The sequence below is a fragment of the Pelodiscus sinensis genome, chromosome 10, assembly GCF_052426305.1.
Source record: "Pelodiscus sinensis isolate ZL-2025 chromosome 10, ASM5242630v1, whole genome shotgun sequence".
Classification (NCBI taxonomy): Eukaryota; Metazoa; Chordata; order Testudines; family Trionychidae; genus Pelodiscus; species Pelodiscus sinensis.
The window spans coordinates 12498032-12504945 of NC_143061.1; the positions used below are offsets into that span (position 1 = coordinate 12498032).

The 6914-nt window shown below is 45.2% G+C and overlaps 1 long non-coding RNA gene across 2 annotated transcripts; it reads left to right on the forward strand.

Moving 5' to 3' along the window:
* The first annotated feature begins 1198 nt into the window (after nucleotides 1–1198).
* LOC142830799 (uncharacterized) lies at nucleotides 1199–5903 on the forward strand. Of its 2 annotated transcripts, none has more exons than XR_016350342.1 (3): nucleotides 1199–1742; nucleotides 2641–2759; nucleotides 3287–3468. It is a non-coding gene; the product is annotated as an uncharacterized LOC142830799 (long non-coding RNA). The 2 variants fall into 2 exon arrangements; XR_012906307.2 differs by lacking the exon at nucleotides 3287–3468 and adding an exon at nucleotides 5704–5903 and having other exon boundaries at nucleotides 1203–1742.
* Nucleotides 5904–6914: the final 1011 nt, after the last annotated feature.

Sequence of the window (6914 nt, forward strand, 5' to 3'; positions counted from 1 at the left end):
ATGGTATAAGAAATTATACAGACCAGAGGGGAATTTTCTCGTGTTCTCTTGACTGGCACTCTTGAAAAATAGAGAATAATACACGATGGGAAAGAAAATGTATGTGTCGCCAACATACTTTCAAAATAGAGATTCTACTGCATCCACAGTGCAGTGCATGGATAATTGATGTTAATGCAACTCTGTTTGATTACAGGTTATATTTGGCCTACGGACATTTATCTAAACCCTCCTTCAATTCACACTTCAGCTAGTCCAACTATTATGTAGACCTGTATACTCCCTATGACAGTTGATGAAAATGATGAGTTCTACATTCAACTTAATATATGAAAATGAAGAGTTCTATATTAAATTTTCAATTGTGGTTAATTGTGAATGTAGTCTTCAAACATAATATGGTAGTTATGATCATGAAATAATCACAGATTCAATAAAAAAGGACAGTACAGTATTACACTAGGAGCACAGGTTGTAGATTGAAATGGAAGAACCCCGGGTAACAATTTTCATCAACTATTATATAGTGATGTCAGCAGGCTATAATTGTTACATCAATCTGGTCAACATGAGGGAGAAGGACACTCTTGAAAGAAGCTGCTAAATTGTGATGAGATTGCAAATCTATTTGCAAAAAATAAAATTAGCTAAGTTTTATCAGTTGCTTCAAGCCATAGCATTAGGATGAAAACATATCAGAATAGGGACTTCAGAAGAAATGATGAAGCCTTCAAAAAAGCATAGCTCAGTTGACACAGGGAGAAACTAAAGCTTGGAAACCAGTGTGTTAAAATCAATGGACATTTAGAAAAGCTGGGAGACAGAAAACCTATACTAATGAGAACAGCAAAGAACTCAGTGACAAGAGGAAATTTACCATTCCACGAGGAGTAACGGTAGTTCGGACTAGGAAGCCTAGTCCGAACTACGTAGTCCGTGCCGCGTGTAGCCGCGAGGCACGGGTTCGAACGAGCCGGGATTTAAAAATGGCGGCGCCCGTCTTATGCAAATGAAGCCCGGGAAATACAAATCCCGGGCTTCATTTGCAAGTGTGGTATGCCTACATTACCCTCGCTAGTTCAAACTAGGAGGGTAGTGTAGACATACCCTTAAGGCTATGTCTAGGCTATGTCTAGACTGCAGGCTTCTTTCGAAAGAGGCTCTTTCGAAAGCATCTTTCGAAAGAGCCTCTTTCGAAAGAGAGCGTCTAGACTGCACGGAGAAATTTCGAAAAAGCGGCTTGCTTTTTCGAAAGAAAGCATCCAGTGAGTCTGGATGCTCTCTTTTGAAGAAGCCCTATTTACGTTGAAGAACGCCTTCTTTCGAAAGAGGAACTTTCGAAAGAAGGCGTTCTTCCTCGTGAAATGAGGTTTACTGCCATCGAAAGAAAAGCCGCGTTCTTTCGAATTAATTTCGAAAGAACGCGGCTTGAGTCTGGACGCAGGGGAAGTTTTTTCGAAAAAAGGCTACTTTTTTCGAAAAAACCCCTGAGTCTGGACACAGCCTTAGAGTGTGTTTTCTGTGGCTTTTTTCTTCTTCCTATAGTCATCCATTTTCCCTTCTCTGTTTCATTCCCCTATAAATAGGATACAGAAGGTTAACAATTGGCATGAGTTAATGTGTGAGTCTGAAGGACTGAGTCTTGAATGAGAAGAAAAGGGTTTTTTTCACAAATTGGTAGATTCCTTGCATGAGGAGGGGCAGCATGGAAGAAAGAAGGAAGCCTACACAAGAGATGAATGGTAACTGGGAAATATTAAGGTCCTATATCTACAAGTTGAAATGTGAGCAGTAATTAATTGTGCCATTGACGAAATCTGCCACATATTTGTCTTCCTGGACAAGATAAAAATAAAATAAAAATTTGAATTAAGATATTTACGGTATTCATGAGAGAGAGAAAGACCTTTAAAACACAACCTGGTGTAGCCTTAGAAACTGGATGGCATTTTTTCCATTTCCTTCGTTTAGTTATAAACATGTAATTAAAAGTGTTCAGTTGTATTCCATACTAGTTTGTCTCAGAGTATTACTTTATGTGAACACTCATGGGTAGGCCATTTTGCTTATGCCTAATCAATTAACTAATAAACTTGTGTGAAGCTGCTCTCTTAGGGCCAATCAAGGAATTAAGAGCATGATGCAGTATTAGAAAGGGTCTGATCTTGCATTGTTTGCTGTAGAATGTATTATCAAGCCAGAGAGTCTGTGTCTGGGTAAGATACTAGGTCTCCAAAAATGGTATTTCCAAAAAACAGATTAGAAGCATCGGTCAGAGCCTTACCATGTACAAATAGCCTCATTATCCTTCAGTGACCTGTAATGATTTTCATGTCTCAGCAGTAAGCCATAGTGCCCAAAGCTAAACAAGATAAAAAATGTGGAGGTTGATTTGGCATCTGTACCAGTTGGCATGCCCTCTTTTTTTCTGTGCCTGCCAAACAGGTATTACCCAAGAGCATTTTTTCAATGGTTTATACTAGGGGTGAGTTTGGTTAAGTGTATTATTATTGTTTATTTGGGAGTGATAGTTTGCTCTGCAATAAACACCACGTAACTGAAGTCACAGTCTGTGCCCCAAGAAGCTAGCAATCTAGAAGCTGGTTTTGCATGAATGATATATTTTCTTTTCTGAAACAGAAGCTGCACCAGAAACAACTGCAAGAGTTGCATGTGGCCAAACTGGGTGCACAGAAACATGCATCTTTGAAAAGCTGACCCCCATGGGAACCATACAAAATGTATCCAGCTGTGATTTTGTAAGTATCTGCTCTCACATGGATACAGTGACAAATACTCTGGGCTCATTTTAGGAGAAGCTATTTAAGTATGAGGGCCTTTGGGTTTCATTTTTGATAAAAGATTTCAGGGCAAAATAAAAAATGACACAAGATTCAGCTCTTGGCAGGCTCACATTAGGCCCATGTACAGCACTGGAAATTGTAACTTCATGCTAACTTGCTGCTTTCATGACCATGAGATGATTTACAGCACAGCCAGTCCATATTGCAAAGGATAAGGTCAGTTCTGGACCTCTAAACTCTGGCTAACACTGCAGCACGTATAATCTAACACTCCTCATCGCCCTCTGGGACCAAGTCAGTAAGACACAATATAATGAGGCTGGAGTTCCACATCGAGACATTGTCATGATGCAATATCGTGACCAGCGTTCTAGAAGGAACACTACTCATGGGTGGGCAAATTCCAGCCTATGGTCCTGATCTGGTGCACACAGTAAGTCCTTGGTGAGCCCCCACCTCCATGTTTACCTATGCCTCCACAGGTATCGGAGGATCGCAGCTCTCATTGGCTGCAAATGGCGACCTGCAGGAAGTGATGTCCCGGTCCTCAACACATCCCACCACAAGCAGTGATTCGTGGCCAACCAGATCTGTGATCCTCCGATATCTGCGGAAGTGCAGGTAAACATAGAGGCAGCAGCCCACCAAGGACTAACCCTGTGGGCTGCCATTTTTTTATTGCCCACCCTACTCTAACCTTTTCCATACATGTGTAGTTTTTTGCTATCTATATGCCGAATAAAATCTGATGTGCACCGAGGCACATGTGAATGTGCACCACCAGTAGAAACAAAAACCTAGCTATGGGTGCTCTGCTAATCAGCTGGGCAACATTTGAATTTCTCATGAGTGGCCATACAAGCACACAGATTACAGGGATCACTGAGCGTAACATCATAATGTACAAATGTTATCGATCATGCAACCGTCCCCAAATCACTGTGCAAAATCTAACTTGATGACATCGCATTTGTCCTAATTTTTTGCTATGTCCTTCAAATCTTAACTTGCAGGAAACAGGACAGTTCCAATGGCATCAGCCCTAATCCAGTCACACCTTGCAAGTTATTGATTCTAACTGTAATTACCTTGTAGAGCAATGGCAAAGACCAAACTGTTAATACATATTTTTTTGTACTCACAGTAAGTGGTAGATTTCTCCTCTCTCCTCCAGTAGCATCCTACCTCACTCTCAGTCACATTCTCCCTGCAGCTGTTAGTCTGGAAAGCCCAGCCAGCCCTTCCCCCTCACCTTGTTTCTCTCTGTCTGATGACTAGATATCAGACACAGGGGAGTCTGCAACAGCTTTTTCACTCTGACTCCTGGCATGAGTGATCCCAACAGAAATGATGGGGAATGTGGCAATCTCCATGGTATGGGAAAATTTGCTAATGGGTGTTTTTCATTTCTTGCCCTATCTCCACTTGATAATGAATATTCCCCCACCTCCAGGGCACTGAAGGGGGTGCATAAATGCTGTATAGAAATTTATTTCATACTCTCCCAGATCTACGATACTTTGAACGGCTGTAATGTGGGTTTACGCCGAGTGTGTGGGGGGAAAGGGGGCTTTTGTACTCAGTTGAGAGAGATTCCATCTTTCCTTTTTATTCCTGAAGTTTTCAAGACCAGGCTAGGGTGGCCAGGTGACCGGTTTTCAAGCAAAAAGTAAAGGACCTGACAATATTGGGTCAGATCTACTGATAGGACACCCAAAGACTGGTTTTTGCAAGCAGGGGATGATGGGGGCTTCTGGGTCATCAACCATGCCAGCCCCTACTTGGCCAGGGTCACTTCCTATCTTCATCAAGCAGCTACACATCCCAGTCCCAGCTTCGGAAGCAAGTCTCTCCCAACCAGGTGGGTTGGGAGGAGAGAGGAAGAACCGCGAGCAATAAGGGAAAGAGTGAAGAGGTGTGAATAGGAGGTTGCCAGTGGCTGGGAGCAGAGCCGGACAGTGGGGCAGCGGAGCCCAGAGGGCACAGAGAGCCAGCAGCTGTCCGGGCTGGGAAGCCGCTGGGGGTGCTAGAGTCCGCAGGATCGGGGGGCTGCAGCCAGCAGAACTGGGAAGTGGGGAGGAGGGGCTGCAGAGCTCACAGTTGGTGGGTCTGCAAGAATTCAAAGGGCTCCCGCAGTCGGTAGGGCTGCCAGAGCTCACGGGGCTGCCGGAGCTTGCAGGGCTGTGAGACCTGGGGCTGCCACAGCCAGGAGGCCGGGGCAGCAGTGAAAGGCAGCTGGGGAGAGGAGCCCAGCAGAGAGACTGGTACCGCCCTCCCCCTGACTTTCCCTGGTCCAGAAAACTCCCTTGTCTGTGACCAGTCAGGCCCCGAGGGAACCGGACCAGGGAGGTCCAACCTGTATGACACATTTGGCAGCCCTGGGCCAGCCCCTTGTGCTCATTTAAATGATTTGAAATGCCGAGCGGGGTGACATGTCTGCTCCCTTTGTACAGCACTTTTAATCATAGCTGGATCTGAGTTAATATTTTATATTCTTAAAACTGCTTAGGACACCCAAGGTTTTGTTTAGGTTTCAGCAATGGGTCAGCCATTAGTCAGGCCTCAAGCACTGGTTATGCAGAGCAAAATTCAAGCCCCTCAGAGGCACGGTGATCATCATTAATATTGCAGTCAGAGTCTTTTGTATATTAGCCTGGTTTCTGAAAATATCTCCAGCAGATGCTGGTAGGCCAATGAGCCTCCCACAGCTGCAACACTAGACAAATCCAGGAACTGTTGTTTATTCCCCTTTCTCAGTCTGAGGCCTTGCGACATCGCCCACGGTGCTGTTGCTAGGCAGCAGTGTTCTGCAGCAAATGCTTGGGGATTGAGGTTGGCGGAGGAGGTGGAGGGGGGGGATATTGGAAAGTGCTGAGACAGAGTTTCCTCTCCTTGTCAGCCTCACAGCCTTCATGTTCCAGTCACATAATGAGCCAACAAGCCAGCCCCCTTCGGCAAGAAAAGGAAAGAGTCGGATGCTGTGATTAATCAGAGCATCTGAATTTTACTTCATGGTGAAATTGCTACCGTTCTGATCTGTTCTGCGGGGCTCCCAGCTCACCTCCACAATCAAATGAGCAAAGACTTTCCTGCTGTCTGGTGAATTTGGCAAGAAAATGAAGCTGTTCACGTTGGACCTGCTTTGCTTTCATGCTTCAGCCAATGCTGAGTCACACTATCTCTTCTATTTACCCACTGTCTTCATCCCAAAGCAACCAGCTGTACTGTTCAGAACATCAGGCACTGGGTCCCGTTACTGGAGGGGGATCAGATGACCTGTGGAGGTGCTAAGGCAGCTACCTGACTGTCCTGGTACTGCAGACTGCACTGTGCCCTAGAAGCAGCCAGCAACAGGCCCAGCTCCTAGCTTGGGTGGAGGCAGAGTGCACAGGGCTCTGTACACTGCCCCTGCCCTGCATACGAGCTCTACTCTCCCACTGGCTGGGAAACTGCTACTGGTTGCTTCTGGGGCACAGCATGGTCTGTGGTACAAGGAGAGGCAGGAAGCCTGTCTTAGCACCCCCGCTGTACCACTGACTGGGAGCCACTAAAGGTAAGCCCCTCCTGACCCTCCCGACCCCCCAAGCCAGAGCCCCCTTATACACCCTAAAGCGCTCATTCTCAGCCCCACCCTAGAGCCTACATCTAGTCAAATTATGTTGGGTCGTGAGAATCAACCATTTTCAAAACTAGGTCATGAGAAAAAAAGTTTGAAAACTGCTGAGCTAACTCCACAGAAGGCTCTTTCCCATCAGATTGGGGACTGAGTAAAAGGGGGCAAGGGGATGCAAAGATTCTTGCAGCATGTTTGCAGGTGCATCCCAAAGCAAGGACTCCTGCTGTTTGCCACCGATCCAAGCGGCTTGAATTGAGTTTGGCATGTTTCCCAGTACGACCAGAAACTGATTTTCTACAGAAGTTTGATTATTCTTGTTGTTAGACTAGGAAATGAAGGCTTTGTCAAAACAAGTGCTATATTTATTGCTCCACTTAATTGCTTAATGCACATCTCATGCCTAAGAATGTGATGGGGCTGATTTCCTATTAGGTCATCCTTAGAAACAAAGCCACACAGAGAAATCAACACAACGGGTTTAAAAATGCAACTGA